Source organism: Atractosteus spatula, chromosome 5 (genome assembly GCF_055471065.1).
Source record: "Atractosteus spatula isolate fAtrSpa1 chromosome 5, fAtrSpa1.hap1, whole genome shotgun sequence".
Classification (NCBI taxonomy): Eukaryota; Metazoa; Chordata; class Actinopteri; order Semionotiformes; family Lepisosteidae; genus Atractosteus; species Atractosteus spatula.
This window is the reverse complement of record NC_142710.1, coordinates 38,652,440-38,671,940: the sequence shown is the minus strand read 5'-3', so window position 1 is coordinate 38,671,940 and position 19,501 is coordinate 38,652,440.

Here is a 19,501-nt window from a genome sequence, read left to right as displayed (position 1 = left end):
ATACCTTTCAATAATTAAGTTGACCATTCCTGACACACTAATTTGGTTTTGACACTGTTGTATTGTCTTTTCAGACTCATACTTTGATTCAGAGAAGCAAATTTTAAAGTCGAATGAGTGGAATATTGAGATAATTGTCTTTGAGAAATATTTGAACCTTAACCCTAACTAGCAAAACCTGAAGCTACGGTTAGGTTTTATTCCCATACAATGTAGACAGTTTTTGAGGGCATGGCTGTGTTTTAGGGCTGTAAGGATACTTAGGAATATAGTTCTTCCAATGTTTTCTCAACATTTTTTTCTGATCTCTATGGGTGTATACAGTGCTTTCCCCAAAATGGAATGGTGTCTCAAATGATCTACAAGCAACAGTAAGAGAGAACCTGATTTAACTTTTAAACTCTTGCCATGGGCTTTGAAATCACAGGCATATTAACAGGTAAAGCCAAAATGTATTAGTTTTTTCGGACTTTTAGGCCACTTAAGCCTAAACGTTCATTCATTCAGCACTCCGTTCAACACAAAATTTCCAATGAAAGAGTACCTTTCAACAATTAAGTTGACCATTCCTGACACACTAATTTGGTTTTGGCACTGTTGTATTGTCTTTTCAGACTCATACTTTGATTCAGAGAATCAAATTTTACAGTCAAATGAGTGGAATATTAAGATAGTTATCTTTGAGAAATATTTGAACCCTAACCCTAACTAGCAAAACCCGAAGCTAGGGTTAGGGTTTTATTCCCATTCAATGTAGACAGTTTTTGATGGCATGGCTGTGTTTTAGGGCTGAAAGGATACTTAGGAATATAGTTCTTTCAATGTTTTCTCAACATTTTTTTCTGACCTATATGGCTGTGTGCAGTGCTTTGCCCCAAAAAGGAATGGTGTCTGAACTGATCTACAAGCAACAGTAAGAAAGAACCTGATTTAACTTTTAAACTCATGCCATGGGCTTTGAAATCACAGGCATATTAACAGATAAAGCCAAAATGTATTAGTCGTTTCGGACTTTTAGGCCACTTAAGCCTAAACGTACATTCATTCAGCAATCAGTTCAACACAAAATTTCCAATGAAAGAATACCTTTCAACAATTACGTTGACCAATACTGACACACTAATTTGGTTTTGGCACTGTTGTATTGTCTTTTCAGATTCATACTTTGATTCAGAGAAGCAAATTTTCCAGTCAAATGAATAGAATATTGAGATAATTTTCTTTGAGAAATATTTGAACCCTAACCCTAACTAGCAAAACCCAAAGCTAGGGTTAGGGTTTCATTCCCATACAATGTAGACAGTTTTTGATGGCATGGCTGTGTTTTAGGGCTGAAAGGATACTTAGGAATATAGTTCTTTCAATGTTTTCTCAAAATTTTTTTCTGATCTATATGGCTGTATACAGTGCTTTCCCCAAAATGGAATGGTGTATGAACTGATCTACAAGCAACAGTAAGAAAGACCCTGATTTAACTTTTAATCTCTTGCCATGGGTTTTGAAATCACAGGCATATTAACAGATGAAGCCAAAATGTATTAGTTGTTTCGGACTTTTAGGCCACTTGAGCCTAAACGTTCATTCATTCAGCACTCCGTTCAACACAAAATTTCCAATGAAAGAATAGCTTTCAACAATTACGTTGACCATTCCTGACACACTAATTTGGTTTTGGCACTGTTGTATTGTCTTTTTTAGACTCATACTTTGATTCAGAGAAGCAAATTTTCCAGTCAAATGAATGGAATTTTAAGATAGATGTCTTTGAGAAATATTTGAACCCTAACCCTAAGTAGCAAAACCCGAAGCTAGGGTTAGGGTTTTATTCCCATACAATGTAGACAGTTTTTGATGGCATGGCTGTGTTTTAGGGCTGAAAGGATACTTAGGAATATAGTTCTTTCAATGTTTTCTCAACATTTTTTTCTGACCTATATGGCTGTATACAGTGCTTTGCCCTAAAAAGGAATGGTGTCTGAACTGATCTACAAGCAACAGTAAGAAAGAACCTGATTTCACTTTTAAACTCATGCCATGGGCTTTGAAATCACAGGCATATTAACAGATAAAGCCAAAATGTATTAGTCTTTTCGGACTTTTAGGCCACTTAAGCCTAAACGTACATTCATTCAGCAAGCAGTTGAACACAAAATTTCCAATGAAAGAATACCTTTCAACAATTAAGTTGACCATTCCTGACACACTAATTTGGTTTTGGCACTGTTGTATTGTCTTTTCAGACTCATACTTTGATTCAGAGAAGCAAATTTTCCAGTCAAATGAGTAGAATATTGAGATATTTGACTTTGAGAAATATTTGAACCCTAACCCTAACTAGCAAAACCCGAAGCTAGGGTTAGGGTTTTATTCCCATACAATGTAGACAGTTTTTGAGGGCATGGCTGTGTTTTAGGGCTGAAAGGATACTTAGGAATATAGTTCTTTCAATGTTTTCTCAACATTTTTTTCTGACCTATATGGCTGTATACAGTTCTTTGCCCCAAAAAGGAATGGTGTCTGAACTGATCTACAAGCAACAGTAAGAAAGAACCTGATTTAACTTTTAAACTCTTGCCATGGGCTTTGAAATCACAGGCATATTAACAGGTAAAGCCAAAATGTATTAGTTGTTATGGTCTTTTAGGCCACTTAAGCCTAAACGTTCATTCATTCAGAATCCGTTCAACACAAAATTTCCAATGAAAGAATACCTTTCAACAATTACGTTGACCATTCCTGACACACTAATTTGGTTTTGGCACTGTTGTATTGTCTTTTCAGATTCATACTTTGATTCAGAGAAGCAAATTTTCCAGTCAAATGAGTAGAATATTGAGATAATTGACTTTGAGAAATATTTGAACCTTAACCCTAACTAGCAAAACCTGAAGCTACGGTTAGGTTTTATTCCCATACAATGTAGACAGTTTTTGAGGGCATGGCTGTGTTTTAGGGCTGTAAGGATACTTAGGAATATAGTTCTTCCAATGTTTTCTCAACATTTTTTTCTGATCTCTATGGGTGTATACAGTGCTTTCCCCAAAATGGAATGGTGTCTCAAATGATCTACAAGCAACAGTAAGAGAGAACCTGATTTAACTTTTAAACTCTTGCCATGGGCTTTGAAATCACAGGCATATTAACAGGTAAAGCCAAAATGTATTAGTTTTTTCGGACTTTTAGGCCACTTAAGCCTAAACGTTCATTCATTCAGCACTCCGTTCAACACAAAATTTCCAATGAAAGAATACCTTTCAATAATTAAGTTGACCATTCCTGACACACTAATTTGGTTTTGACACTGTTGTATTGTCTTTTCAGACTCATACTTTGATTCAGAGAAGCAAATTTTAAAGTCGAATGAGTGGAATATTGAGATAATTGTCTTTGAGAAATATTTGAACCTTAACCCTAACTAGCAAAACCTGAAGCTACGGTTAGGTTTTATTCCCATACAATGTAGACAGTTTTTGAGGGCATGGCTGTGTTTTAGGGCTGTAAGGATACTTAGGAATATAGTTCTTCCAATGTTTTCTCAACATTTTTTTCTGATCTCTATGGGTGTATACAGTGCTTTCCCCAAAATGGAATGGTGTCTCAAATGATCTACAAGCAACAGTAAGAGAGAACCTGATTTAACTTTTAAACTCTTGCCATGGGCTTTGAAATCACAGGCATATTAACAGGTAAAGCCAAAATGTATTAGTTTTTTCGGACTTTTAGGCCACTTAAGCCTAAACGTTCATTCATTCAGCACTCCGTTCAACACAAAATTTCCAATGAAAGAATACCTTTCAACAATTAAGTTGACCATTCCTGACACACTAATTTGGTTTTGGCACTGTTGTATTGTCTTTTCAGACTCATACTTTGATTCAGAGAATCAAATTTTACAGTCAAATGAGTGGAATATTAAGATAGTTATCTTTGAGAAATATTTGAACCCTAACCCTAACTAGCAAAACCCGAAGCTAGGGTTAGGGTTTTATTCCCATTCAATGTAGACAGTTTTTGATGGCATGGCTGTGTTTTAGGGCTGAAAGGATACTTAGGAATATAGTTCTTTCAATGTTTTCTCAACATTTTTTTCTGATCTATATGGCTGTATACAGTGCTTTCCCCAAAATGGAATGGTGTATGAACTGATCTACAAGCAACAGTAAGAAAGACCCTGATTTAACTTTTAATCTCTTGCCATGGGTTTTGAAATCACAGGCATATTAACAGATGAAGCCAAAATGTATTAGTTGTTTCGGACTTTTAGGCCACTTGAGCCTAAACGTTCATTCATTCAGCACTCCGTTCAACACAAAATTTCCAATGAAAGAATAGCTTTCAACAATTACGTTGACCATTCCTGACACACTAATTTGGTTTTGGCACTGTTGTATTGTCTTTTTTAGACTCATACTTTGATTCAGAGAAGCAAATTTTCCAGTCAAATGAATGGAATTTTAAGATAGATGTCTTTGAGAAATATTTGAACCCTAACCCTAAGTAGCAAAACCCGAAGCTAGGGTTAGGGTTTTATTCCCATACAATGTAGACAGTTTTTGATGGCATGGCTGTGTTTTAGGGCTGAAAGGATACTTAGGAATATAGTTCTTTCAATGTTTTCTCAACATTTTTTTCTGACCTATATGGCTGTATACAGTGCTTTGCCCCAAAAAGGAATGGTGTCTGAACTGATCTACAAGCAACAGTAAGAAAGAACCTGATTTCACTTTTAAACTCTTGCCATGGGCTTTGAAATCACAGGCATATTAACAGGTAAAGCCAAAATGTATTAGTTGTTATGGTCTTTTAGGCCACTTAAGCCTAAACGTTCATTCATTCAGAATCCGTTCAACACAGAATTTCCAATGAAAGAATACCTTTCAACAATTACGTTGACCATTCCTGACACACTAATTTGGTTTTGGCACTGTTGTATTGTCTTTTCAGATTCATACTTTGATTCAGAGAAGCAAATTTTCCAGTCAAATGAGTAGAATATTGAGATAATTGACTTTGAGAAATATTTGAACCTTAACCCTAACTAGCAAAACCTGAAGCTACGGTTAGGTTTTATTCCCATACAATGTAGACAGTTTTTGAGGGCATGGCTGTGTTTTAGGGCTGTAAGGATACTTAGGAATATAGTTCTTCCAATGTTTTCTCAACATTTTTTTCTGATCTCTATGGGTGTATACAGTGCTTTCCCCAAAATGGAATGGTGTCTCAAATGATCTACAAGCAACAGTAAGAGAGAACCTGATTTAACTTTTAAACTCTTGCCATGGGCTTTGAAATCACAGGCATATTAACAGGTAAAGCCAAAATGTATTAGTTTTTTCGGACTTTTAGGCCACTTAAGCCTAAACGTTCATTCATTCAGCACTCCGTTCAACACAAAATTTCCAATGAAAGAATACCTTTCAATAATTAAGTTGACCATTCCTGACACACTAATTTGGTTTTGACACTGTTGTATTGTCTTTTCAGACTCATACTTTGATTCAGAGAAGCAAATTTTAAAGTCGAATGAGTGGAATATTGAGATAATTGTCTTTGAGAAATATTTGAACCTTAACCCTAACTAGCAAAACCTGAAGCTACGGTTAGGTTTTATTCCCATACAATGTAGACAGTTTTTGAGGGCATGGCTGTGTTTTAGGGCTGTAAGGATACTTAGGAATATAGTTCTTCCAATGTTTTCTCAACATTTTTTTCTGATCTCTATGGGTGTATACAGTGCTTTCCCCAAAATGGAATGGTGTCTCAAATGATCTACAAGCAACAGTAAGAGAGAACCTGATTTAACTTTTAAACTCTTGCCATGGGCTTTGAAATCACAGGCATATTAACAGGTAAAGCCAAAATGTATTAGTTTTTTCGGACTTTTAGGCCACTTAAGCCTAAACGTTCATTCATTCAGCACTCCGTTCAACACAAAATTTCCAATGAAAGAGTACCTTTCAACAATTAAGTTGACCATTCCTGACACACTAATTTGGTTTTGGCACTGTTGTATTGTCTTTTCAGACTCATACTTTGATTCAGAGAATCAAATTTTACAGTCAAATGAGTGGAATATTAAGATAGTTATCTTTGAGAAATATTTGAACCCTAACCCTAACTAGCAAAACCCGAAGCTAGGGTTAGGGTTTTATTCCCATTCAATGTAGACAGTTTTTGATGGCATGGCTGTGTTTTAGGGCTGAAAGGATACTTAGGAATATAGTTCTTTCAATGTTTTCTCAACATTTTTTTCTGACCTATATGGCTGTGTGCAGTGCTTTGCCCCAAAAAGGAATGGTGTCTGAACTGATCTACAAGCAACAGTAAGAAAGAACCTGATTTAACTTTTAAACTCATGCCATGGGCTTTGAAATCACAGGCATATTAACAGATAAAGCCAAAATGTATTAGTCGTTTCGGACTTTTAGGCCACTTAAGCCTAAACGTACATTCATTCAGCAATCAGTTCAACACAAAATTTCCAATGAAAGAATACCTTTCAACAATTACGTTGACCAATACTGACACACTAATTTGGTTTTGGCACTGTTGTATTGTCTTTTCAGATTCATACTTTGATTCAGAGAAGCAAATTTTCCAGTCAAATGAATAGAATATTGAGATAATTTTCTTTGAGAAATATTTGAACCCTAACCCTAACTAGCAAAACCCAAAGCTAGGGTTAGGGTTTCATTCCCATACAATGTAGACAGTTTTTGATGGCATGGCTGTGTTTTAGGGCTGAAAGGATACTTAGGAATATAGTTCTTTCAATGTTTTCTCAAAATTTTTTTCTGATCTATATGGCTGTATACAGTGCTTTCCCCAAAATGGAATGGTGTATGAACTGATCTACAAGCAACAGTAAGAAAGACCCTGATTTAACTTTTAATCTCTTGCCATGGGTTTTGAAATCACAGGCATATTAACAGATGAAGCCAAAATGTATTAGTTGTTTCGGACTTTTAGGCCACTTGAGCCTAAACGTTCATTCATTCAGCACTCCGTTCAACACAAAATTTCCAATGAAAGAATAGCTTTCAACAATTACGTTGACCATTCCTGACACACTAATTTGGTTTTGGCACTGTTGTATTGTCTTTTTTAGACTCATACTTTGATTCAGAGAAGCAAATTTTCCAGTCAAATGAATGGAATTTTAAGATAGATGTCTTTGAGAAATATTTGAACCCTAACCCTAAGTAGCAAAACCCGAAGCTAGGGTTAGGGTTTTATTCCCATACAATGTAGACAGTTTTTGATGGCATGGCTGTGTTTTAGGGCTGAAAGGATACTTAGGAATATAGTTCTTTCAATGTTTTCTCAACATTTTTTTCTGACCTATATGGCTGTATACAGTGCTTTGCCCCAAAAAGGAATGGTGTCTGAACTGATCTACAAGCAACAGTAAGAAAGAACCTGATTTCACTTTTAAACTCATGCCATGGGCTTTTTAATCACAGGCATATTAACAGGTAAAGCCAAAATGTATTAGTTGTTTCAGACTTTTAGGCCACTTAAGCCTAAACGATCATTCATTCAGCACTCCGTTCAACACAAAATTTCCAATGAAAGAGTAACTTTCAACAATTAAGTTGACCATTCCTGACACACTAATTTGGTTTTGGCACTGTTGTATTGTCTTTTCAGATTCATACTTTGATTCAGAGAAGCAAATTTTCCAGTCAAATGAGTAGAATATTGAGATAATTGACTTTGAGAAATATTTGAACCCTAACCCTAACTAGCAAAACCTGAAGCTAGGGTTAGGGTTTTATTCCCATACAATGTAGACAGTTTTTGAGGGCATGGCTGTGTTTTAGGGCTGAAAGGATACTTAGGAATATAGTTCTTTCAATGTTTTCTCAACATTTTTTTCTGACCTATATGGCTGTATACAGTGCTTTGCCCCAAAAAGGAATGGTGTCTGAACTGATCTACAAGCAACAGTAAGAAAGAACCTGATTTCACTTTTAAACTCATGCCATGGGCTTTGAAATCACAGGCATATTAACAGATAAAGCCAAAATGTATTAGTCGTTTCGGACTTTTAGGCCACTTAAGCCTAAACGTACATTCATTCAGCAATCAGTTCAACACAAAATTTCCAATGAAAGAATACCTTTCAACAATTAAGTTGACCATTCCTGACACACTAATTTGGTTTTGACACTGTTGTATTGTCTTTTCAGACTCATACTTTGATTCAGAGAAGCAAATTTTAAAGTCGAATGAGTGGAATATTGAGATAATTGTCTTTGAGAAATATTTGAACCCTAACCCTAACTAGCAAAACCTGAAGCTAGGGTAGGTTTTATTCCCATACAATGTAGACAGTTTTTGAGGGCATGGCTGTGTTTTAGGGCTGAAAGGATACTTAGGAATATAGTTCTTCCAATGTTTTCTCAACATTTTTTTCTGATCTATATGGGTGTATACAGTGCTTTCCCCAAAATGGAATGGTGTCTCAAATGATCTACAAGCAACAGTAAGAGAGAACCTGATTTAACTTTTAAACTCTTGCCATGGGCTTTGAAATCACAGGCATATTAACAGGTAAAGCCAAAATGTATTAGTTGTTTCGGACTTTTAGGCCACTTAAGCCTAAACGTTCATTCATTCAGCACTCCGTTCAACACAAAATTTCCAATGAAAGAATACCTTTCAACAATTACGTTGACCAATACTGACACACTAATTTGGTTTTGGCACTGTTGTATTGTCTTTTCAGACTCATTCTTTGATTCAGAGAAGCAAATTTTCCAGTCAAATGAGTGGAATTTTGAGATAATTTTCTTTGAGAAATATTTGAACCCTAACCCTAACTAGCAAAACCCGAAGCTAGGGTTAGGGTTTTATTCCCATACAATGTAGACAGTTTTTGATGGCATGGCTGTGTTTTAGGGCTGAAAGGATACTTAGGAATATAGTTCTTTCAATGTTTTCTCAACATTTTTTTCTGATCTATATGGCTGTATACAGTGCTTTCCCCAAAATGGAATGGTGTATGAACTGATCTACAAGCAACAGTAAGAAAGACCCTGATTTAACTTTTAATCTCTTGCCATGGGTTTTGAAATCACAGGCATATTAACAGATGAAGCCAAAATGTATTAGTTGTTTCGGACTTTTAGGCCACTTGAGCCTAAACGTTCATTCATTCAGCACTCCGTTCAACACAAAATTTCCAATGAAAGAATAGCTTTCAACAATTACGTTGACCATTCCTGACACACTAATTTGGTTTTGGCACTGTTGTATTGTCTTTTTTAGACTCATACTTTGATTCAGAGAAGCAAATTTTCCAGTCAAATGAATGGAATTTTAAGATAGATGTCTTTGAGAAATATTTGAACCCTAACCCTAAGTAGCAAAACCCGAAGCTAGGGTTAGGGTTTTATTCCCATACAATGTAGACAGTTTTTGATGGCATGGCTGTGTTTTAGGGCTGAAAGGATACTTAGGAATATAGTTCTTTCAATGTTTTCTCAACATTTTTTTCTGACCTATATGGCTGTATACAGTGCTTTGCCCCAAAAAGGAATGGTGTCTGAACTGATCTACAAGCAACAGTAAGAAAGAACCTGATTTCACTTTTAAACTCATGCCATGGGCTTTTTAATCACAGGCATATTAACAGGTAAAGCCAAAATGTATTAGTTGTTTCAGACTTTTAGGCCACTTAAGCCTAAACGATCATTCATTCAGCACTCCGTTCAACACAAAATTTCCAATGAAAGAGTAACTTTCAACAATTAAGTTGACCATTCCTGACACACTAATTTGGTTTTGGCACTGTTGTATTGTCTTTTCAGATTCATACTTTGATTCAGAGAAGCAAATTTTCCAGTCAAATGAGTAGAATATTGAGATAATTGACTTTGAGAAATATTTGAACCCTAACCCTAACTAGCAAAACCTGAAGCTAGGGTTAGGGTTTTATTCCCATACAATGTAGACAGTTTTTGAGGGCATGGCTGTGTTTTAGGGCTGAAAGGATACTTAGGAATATAGTTCTTTCAATGTTTTCTCAACATTTTTTTCTGACCTATATGGCTGTATACAGTGCTTTGCCCCAAAAAGGAATGGTGTCTGAACTGATCTACAAGCAACAGTAAGAAAGAACCTGATTTAACTTTTAAACTCTTGCCATGGGCTTTGAAATCACAGGCATATTAACAGGTAAAGCCAAAATGTATTAGTTGTTACGGACTTTTAGGCCACTTAAGCCTAAACGTTCATTCATTCAGAATCAGTTCAACACAAAATTTCCAATGAAAGAATAGCTTTCAACAATTACGTTGACCATTCCTGACACACTAATTTGGTTTTGGCACTGTTGTATTGTCTTTTCAGACTCATACTTTGATTCAGAGAAGCAAATTTTCCAGTCAAATGAGTGGAATATTGGGATAATTGTCTTTGAGAAATATTTGAACCCTAACCCTAACTAGCAAAACCTGAAGCTAGGGTTAGGGTTTTATTCCCATTCAATGTAGACAGTTTTTGATGGCATGGCTGTGTTTTAGGGCTGAAAGGATACTTAGGAATATAGTTCTTTCAATGTTTTCTCAACATTTTTTTCTGACCTATATGGCTGTATACAGTGCTTTGCCCCAAAAAGGAATGGTGTCTGAACTGATCTACAAGCAACAGTAAGAAAGAACCTGATTTCACTTTTAAACTCATGCCATGGGCTTTGAAATCACAGGCATATTAACAGATAAAGCCAAAATGTATTAGTCGTTTCGGACTTTTAGGCCACTTAAGCCTAAACGTACATTCATTCAGCAATCAGTTCAACACAAAATTTCCAATGAAAGAATACCTTTCAACAATTAAGTTGACCATTCCTGACACACTAATTTGGTTTTGACACTGTTGTATTGTCTTTTTAGACTCATACTTTGATTCAGAGAAGCAAATTTTAAAGTCGAATGAGTGGAATATTGAGATAATTGTCTTTGAGAAATATTTGAACCCTAACCCTAACTAGCAAAACCTGAAGCTAGCGTAGGTTTTATTCCCATACAATGTAGACAGTTTTTGAGGGCATGGCTGTGTTTTAGGGCTGAAAGGATACTTAGGAATATAGTTCTTTCAATGTTTTTTCAAGATTTTTTTCTGACCTATATGGCTGTATACAGTGCTTTGCCCCAAAGGGAATGGTGTCTCAACTGATCTACAAGCAACAGTAAGAGAGAACCTGATTTAACTTTTAAACTCTTGCCATGGGCTTTGAAATCACAGGCATATTAACAGGTAAAGCCAAAATGTATTAGTTGTTTCGGACTTTTAGGCCACTTAAGCCTAAACGTTCATTAATTCAGCACTCCGTTCAACACAAAATTTCCAATGAAAGAGTACCTTTCAACAATTAAGTTGACCATTCCTGACACACTAATTTGGGTTTGGCACTGTTGTATTGTCTTTTCAGACTCATACTTTGATTCAGAGAAGTAAATTTTCCAGTCAAATGAGTGGAATATTAAGATAGTTGTCATTGAGAAATATTTGAACCCTAACCCTAACTAGCAAAACCCAAAGCTAGGGTTAGGGTTTTATTCCCATACAATGTAGACAGTTTTTGATGGCATGGCTGTGTTTTAGGGCTGAAAGGATACTTAGGAATATAGTTCTTTCAATGTTTTCTCAACATTTTTTTCTGACCTATATGGCTGTATACAGTGCTTTGCCCCAAAAAGGAATGGTGTCTGAACTGATCTACAAGCAACAGTAAGAAAGAACCTGATTTCACTTTTAAACTCTTGCCATGGGCTTTGAAATCACAGGCATATTAACAGGTAAAGCCAAAATGTATTAGTTGTTTCGGACTTTTAGACCACTTAAGCCTAAACGTTCATTAATTCAGCACTCCGTTCAACACAAAATTTCCAATGAAAAAGTACCTTTCAACAATTAAGTTGACCATTCCTGACACACTAATTTGGTTTTGGCACTGTTGTATTGTCTTTTCAGACTCATTCTTTGATTCAGAGAAGCAAATTTTCCAGTCAAATGAGTGGAATATTAAGATAGTTGTCATTGAGAAATATTTGAACCCTAACCCTAACTAGCAAAACCCAAAGCTAGGGTTAGGGTTTTATTCCCATACAATGTAGACAGTTTTTGATGGCACGGCTGTGTTTTAGGGCTGAAAGGATACTTAGGAATATAGTTCTTTCAATGTTTTCTCAACATTTTTTTCTGACCTATATGGCTGTATACAGTGCTTTGCCCCAAAAAGGAATGGTGTCTGAAATGATCTTCAAGCAACAGTAAGAAAGAACCTGATTTAACTTTTAAACTCTTGCCATGGGCTTTGAAATCACAGGCATATTAACAGATGAAGCCAAAATGTATTAGTTGTTTCGGACTTTTAGGCCACTTAAGCCTAAACGTTCATTCATTCAGCACTCCGTTCAACACAAAATTTCCAATGAAAGAATACCTTTCAACAATTAAGTTGACCAATACTGACACACTAATTTGGTTTTGGCACTGTTGTATTGTCTTTTCAGACTCATTCTTTGATTCAGAGAAGCAAATTTTCCATTCAAATGAGTGGAATATTGAGATAATTGTCTTTGAGAAATATTTGAACCCTAACCCTAACTAGCAAAACCCTAAGCTAGGGTTAGGGTTTTATTCCCATACAATGTAGACAGTTTTTGATGGCTTGGCTGTGTTTTAGGGCTGAAAGGATACTTAGGAATATAGTTCTTTCAATGTTTTCTCAACATTTTTTTCTGACCTATATGGGTGTATACAGTGCTTTCCCCAAAATGGAATGGTGTCTCAAATGATCTTCAAGCAACATTAAGAGAGAACCTGATTTAACTTTTAAACTCTTACCATGGGCTTTGAAATCACAGGCATATTAACAGGTAAAGCCAAAATGTATTAGTTGTTTCGGACTTTTAGGCCACTTAAGCCTAAACGTTCATTCATTCAGCACTCCGTTCAACACAAAATTTCCAATGAAAGAATACCTTTCAACAATTACGTTGACCAATACTGACACACTAATTTGGTTTTGGCACTGTTGTATTGTCTTTTCAGACTCATACTTTGATTCAGAGAAGCAAATTTTACAGTCAAATTAGTGGAATATTAAGATAGTTGTCTTTGAGAAATATTTGAACCCTAACCCTAACTAGCAAAACCCGAAGCTAGGGTTAGGGTTTTATTCCCATACAATGTAGACAGTTTTTGATGGCATGGCTGTGTTTTAGGGCTGAAAGGATACTTAGGAATATAGTTCTTTCAATGTTTTCTCAACATTTTTTTCTGACCTATATGGCTGTATACAGTGCTTTGCCCCAAAAAGGAATGGTGTCTGAACTGATCTACAAGCAACAGTAAGAAAGAACATGATTTGACTTTTAAACTCTTGCTATGGGCTTTGAAATCACAGGCATATTAACAGATAAAGCCAAAATGTATTAGTTGTTTCAGACTTTTAGGCCACTTAAGCCTAAACGTTCATTCATTCAGCAGTCCGTTCAACACAAAATTTCCAATGAAAGATTACCTTTCAACAATTAAGTTGACCAATACTGACACACTAATTTGGTTTTGGCACTGTTGTATTGTCTTTTCAGACTCATTCTTTGATTCAGAGAAGCAAATTTTCCATTCAAATGAGTGGAATATTGAGATAATTGTCTTTGAGAAATATTTGAACCCTAACCCTAACTAGCAAAACCCTAAGCTAGGGTTAGGGTTTTATTCCCATACAATGTAGACAGTTTTTGATGGCATGGCTGTGTTTTAGGGCTGAAAGGATACTTAGGAATATAGTTCTTTCAATGTTTTCTCAACATTTTTTTCTGACCTATATGGCTGTATACAGTGCTTTGCCCCAAAAAGGAATGGTGTCTGAACTGATCTACAAGCAACAGTAAGAAAGAACATGATTTGACTTTTAAACTCTTGCTATGGGGTTTGAAATCACAGGCATATTAACAGATAAACCAAAATGTATTAGTTGTTTCAGACTTTTAGGCCACTTAAGCCTAAACGTTCATTCATTCAGCACTCCGTTCAACACAAAATTTCCAATGAAAGATTACCTTTCAACAATTACGTTGACCATTCCTGACACATTAATTTGGTTTTGGCACTGTTGTATTGTCTTTTCAGACTCATTCTTTGATTCAGAGAAGCAAATTTTCCAGTCAAATGAGTGGAATATTGAGATAATTGTCTTTGAGAAATATTTGAACCCTAACCCTAACTAGCAAAACCCGAAGCTAGGGTTAGGGTTTTATTCCCATACAATGTAGACAGTTTTTGATGGCATGGCTGTGTTTTAGGGCTGAAAGGATACTTAGGAATATAGTTCTTTCAATGTTTTCTCAAGATTTTTTTCTGACCTATATGGCTGTATTCAGTGCTTTGCCCCAAAAAGGAATGGTGTCTGAACTGATCTACAAGCAACAGTAAGAAAGAACCTGATTTCACTTTTAAACTCATGCCATGGGCTTTGAAATCACAGGCATATTAACAGATAAAGCCAAAATGTATTAATTGTTTCGGACTTTTAGGCCGCTTAAGCCTAAACGTACATTCATTCAGCAATCAGTTCAACACAAAATTTCCAATGAAAGAGTACCTTTCAACAATTAAGTTGACCATTCCTGACACACTAATTTGGTTTTGGCACTGTTGTATTGTCTTTTCAGACGCATTCTTTGATTCAGAGAAGCAAATTTTCCAGTCAAATGAGTGGAATATTGAGATAATTGTCTTTGAGAAATATTTGAACCCTAACCCTAACTAGCAAAACCCGAAGCTAGGGTTAGGGATTTATTCCCATACAATGTAGACAGTTTTTGATGGCATGGCTGTGTTTTAGGGCTGAAAGGATACTTAGGAATATAGTTCTTTCAATGTTTTCTCAAGATTTTTTTCTGACCTATATGGCTGTATACAGTGCTTTGCCCCAAAGGGAATGGTGTCTCAACTGATCTACAAGCAACAGTAAGAGAGAACCTGATTTAACTTTTAAACTCTTGCCATGGGCTTTCAAATCACAGGCATATTAACAGGTAAAGCCAAAATGTATTAGTTGTTTCGGACTTTTAGGCCACTTAAGCCTAAACGTTCATTAATTCAGCACTCCGTTCAACACAAAATTTCCAATGAAAGAGTACCTTTCAACAATTAAGTTGACCATTCCTGACACACTAATTTGGGTTTGGCACTGTTGTATTGTCTTTTCAGACTCATACTTTGATTCAGAGAAGCAAATTTTCCAGTCAAATGAGTGGAATATTAAGATAGTTGTCATTGAGAAATATTTGAACCCTAACCCTAACTAGCAAAACCCAAAGCTAGGGTTAGGGTTTTATTCCCATACAATGTAGACAGTTTTTGAGGGCATGGCTGTGTTTTAGGGCTGAAAGGATACTTAGGAATATAGTTCTTCCAATGTTTTCTCAACATTTTTTTCTGATCTATATGGGTGTATACAGTGCTTTCCCTAAAATGGAATGGTGTCTCAAATGATCTACAAGCAACAGTAAGAGAGAACCTGATTTAACTTTTAAACTCTTGCCATGGGCTTTGAAATCACAGGCATATTAACAGATAAAGCCAAAACGTATTAGTTGTTTCGGACTTTTAGGCCACTTAAGCCTAAACGTACATTCATTCAGCAATCAGTTCAACACAAAATTTCCAATGAAAGAATACCTTTCAACAATTAAGTTGACCATTCCTGACACACTAATTTGGTTTTGGCACTGTTGTATTGTCTTTTCAGACTCATACTTTGATTCAGAGAAGTAAATTTTCCAGTCAAATGAGTGGAATATTAAGATAGTTGTCATTGAGAAATATTTGAACCCTAACCCTAACTAGCAAAACCCAAAGCTAGGGTTAGGGTTTTATTCCCATACAATGTAGACAGTTTTTGATGGCATGGCTGTGTTTTAGGGCTGAAAGGATACTTAGGAATATAGTTCTTTCAATGTTTTCTCAACATTTTTTTCTGACCTATATGGCTGTATACAGTGCTTTGCCCCAAAAAGGAATGGTGTCTGAACTGATCTACAAGCAACAGTAAGAAAGAACCTGATTTCACTTTTAAACTCATGCCATGGGCTTTGAAATCACAGGCATATTAACAGATAAAGCCAAAATGTATTAGTTGTTTCGGACTTTTAGGCCACTTAAGCCTAAACGTACATTCATTCAGCAATCAGTTCAACACAAAATTTCCAATGAAAGAGTACCTTTCAACAATTAAGTTGACCATTCCTGACACACTAATTTGGTTTTGGCACTGTTGTATTGTCTTTTCAGATGCATTCTTTGATTCAGAGAAGCAAATTTTCCAGTCAAATGAGTGGAATATTAAGATAGTTGTCATTGAGAAATATTTGAACCCTAACCCTAACTAGCAAAACCCAAAGCTAGGGTTAGGGTTTTATTCCCATACAATGTAGACAGTTTTTGATGGCATGGCTGTGTTTTAGGGCTGAAATGATACTTAGGAATATAGTTCTTTCAATGTTTTCTCAAAAATTTTTTCTGACCTATATGGCTGTATTCAGTGCTTTGCCCCAAAAAGGAATGGTGTCTGAACTGAACTACAAGCAACAGTAAGAAAGAACATGATTTGCCTTTTACTCTTGCTATGGGCTTTGAAATCACAGGCATATTAACAGATTAAGCCAAAATGTATTAGTTGTTTCAGACTTTTAAGCCACTTAAGCCTAAACGTTCATTCATTCAGCACTCCGTTCAACACAAAATTTCCAATGAAAGAATACCTTTCAACAATTACGTTGACCAATACTGACACTCTAATTTGGTTTTGACACTGTTGTATTGTCTTTTCAGACTCATACTTTGATTCAGAGAAGCAAATTTTACAGTCAAATTAGTGGAATATTAAGATAGTTGTCATTGACAAATATTTGAACCCTAACCCTAACTAGCAAAACCCAAAGCTAGGGTTAGGGTTTTATTCCCATACAATGTAGACAGTTTTTGATGGCATGGCTGTGTTTTAGGGCTGAAAGGATACTTAGGAATATAGTTCTTTCAATGTTTTCTCAAAAATTTTTTCTGACCTATATGGCTGTATTCAGTGCTTTGCCCCAAAGGGAATGGTGTCTCAACTGATCTACAAGCAACAGTAAGAGAGAACCTGATTTAACTTTTAAACTCTTGCCATGGGCTTTGAAATCACAGGCATATTAACAGGTAAAGCCAAAATGTATTAGTTGTTTCGGACTTTTAGGCCACTTAAGCCTAAACGTTCATTAATTCAGCACTCCGTTCAACACAAAATTTCCAATGAAAGAGTACCTTTCAACAATTAAGTTGACCATTCCTGACACACTAATTTGGTTTTGGCACTGTTGTATTGTCTTTTCAGACTCATTCTTTGATTCAGAGAAGCAAATTTTCCAGTCAAATGAGTGGAATATTAAGATAGTTGTCATTGAGAAATATTTGAACCCTAACCCTAACTAGCAAAACCCAAAGCTAGGGTTAGGGTTTTATTCCCATACAATGTAGACAGTTTTTGATGGCATGGCTGTGTTTTAGGGCTGAAAGGATACTTAGGAATATAGTTCTTTCAATGTTTTCTCAACATTTTTTTCTGACCTATATGGCTGTATACAGTGCTTTGCCCCAAAAAGGAATGGTGTCTGAACTGATCTACAAGCAACAGTAAGAAAGAACCTGATTTAACTTTTAAACTCTTGCCATGGGCTTTTAAATCACAGGCATATTAACAGATAAAGCCAAAATGTATTAGTTGTTTCGGACTTTTAGGCCACTTAAGCCTAAACGTTCATTCATTCAGCACTCCGTTCAACACAAAATTTCCAATGAAAGAATACCTTTCAACAATTAAGTTGACCAATACTGACACACTAATTTGGTTTTGGCACTGTTGTATTGTCTTTTCAGACTCATTCTTTGATTCAGAGAAGCAAATTTTACAGTCAAATTAGTGGAATATTAAGATAGTTGTCTTTGAGAAATATTTGAACCCTAACCCTAACAAGCAAAACCCGAAGCTAGGGTTAGGGTTTTATTCCCATACAATGTAGACAGTTTTTGATGGCATGGCTGTGTTTTAGGGCTGAAAGGATACTTAGGAATATAGTTCTTTCAATGTTTTCTCAACATTTTTTTCTGACCTATATGGCTGTATACAGTGCTTTGCCCCAAAAAGGAATGGTGCCTGAACTGATCTACAAGCAACAGTAAGAAAGAACATGATTTGACTTTTAAACTCTTGCTATGGGCTTTGAAATCACAGGCATATTAACAGATAAAGCCAAAATGTATTAGTTGTTTCGGACTTTTAGGCCACTTAAGCCTAAACGTTCATTCATTCAGCACTCCGTTCAACACAAAATTTCCAATGAAAGAGTACCTTTCAACAATTAAGTTGACCATTCCTGACACACTAATTTGGTTTTGGCACTGTTGTATTGTCTTTTCAGACTCATACTTTGATTCAGAGAAGCAAATTTTAAAGTCGAATGAGTGGAATATTGAGATAATTGTCTTTGAGAAATATTTGAACCCTAACCCTAACTAGCAAAACCTGAAGCTAGGGTTAGGGTTTTATTCCCATTCAATGTAGACAGTTTTTGATGGCATGGCTGTGTTTTAGGGCTGAAAGGATACTTAGGAATATAGTTCTTCCAATGTTTTCTCAACATTTTTTTCTGATCTATATGGGTGTATACAGTGCTTTCCCCAAAATGGAATGGTGTCTCAAATGATCTACAAGCTACAGTAAGAGAGAACCTGATTTAACTTTTAAACTCTTGCCATGGGCTTTGAAATCACAGGCATATTAACAGGTAAAGCCAAAATGTATTAGTTGTTTCGGACTTTTAGGCCACTTAAGCCTAAACGTTCATTCATTCAGCACTCCGTTCAACACAAAATTTCCAATGAAAGAATACCTTTCAACAATTACGTTGACCAATACTGACACACTACTTTGGTTTTGACACTGTTGTATTGTCTTTTCAGACTCATTCTTTGATTCAGAGAAGCAAATTTTCCAGTCAAATGAGTGGAATATTGAGATAATTTTCTTTGAGAAATATTTGAACCCTAACCGTAACTAGCAAAACCCGAAGCTAGGGTTAGGGTTTTATTCCCATACAATGTAGACAGTTTTTGATGGCATGGCTGTGTTTTAGGGCTGAAAGGATACTTAGGAATATAGTTCTTTCAATGTTTTCTCAACATTTTTTTCTGACCTATATGGCTGTATACAGTGCTTTGCCCCAAAAAGGAATGGTGTCTGAATTGATCTACAAGCAACAGTAAGAAAGAACCTGATTTAACTTTTAAACTCTTGCCATGGGCTTTTAAATCACAGGCATATTAACAGATAAAGCCAAAATGTATTAGTTGTTTCGGACTTTTAGGCCACTTAAGCCTAAACGTACATTCATTCAGCAATCAGTTCAACACAAAATTTCCAATGAAAGAATACCTTTCAACAATT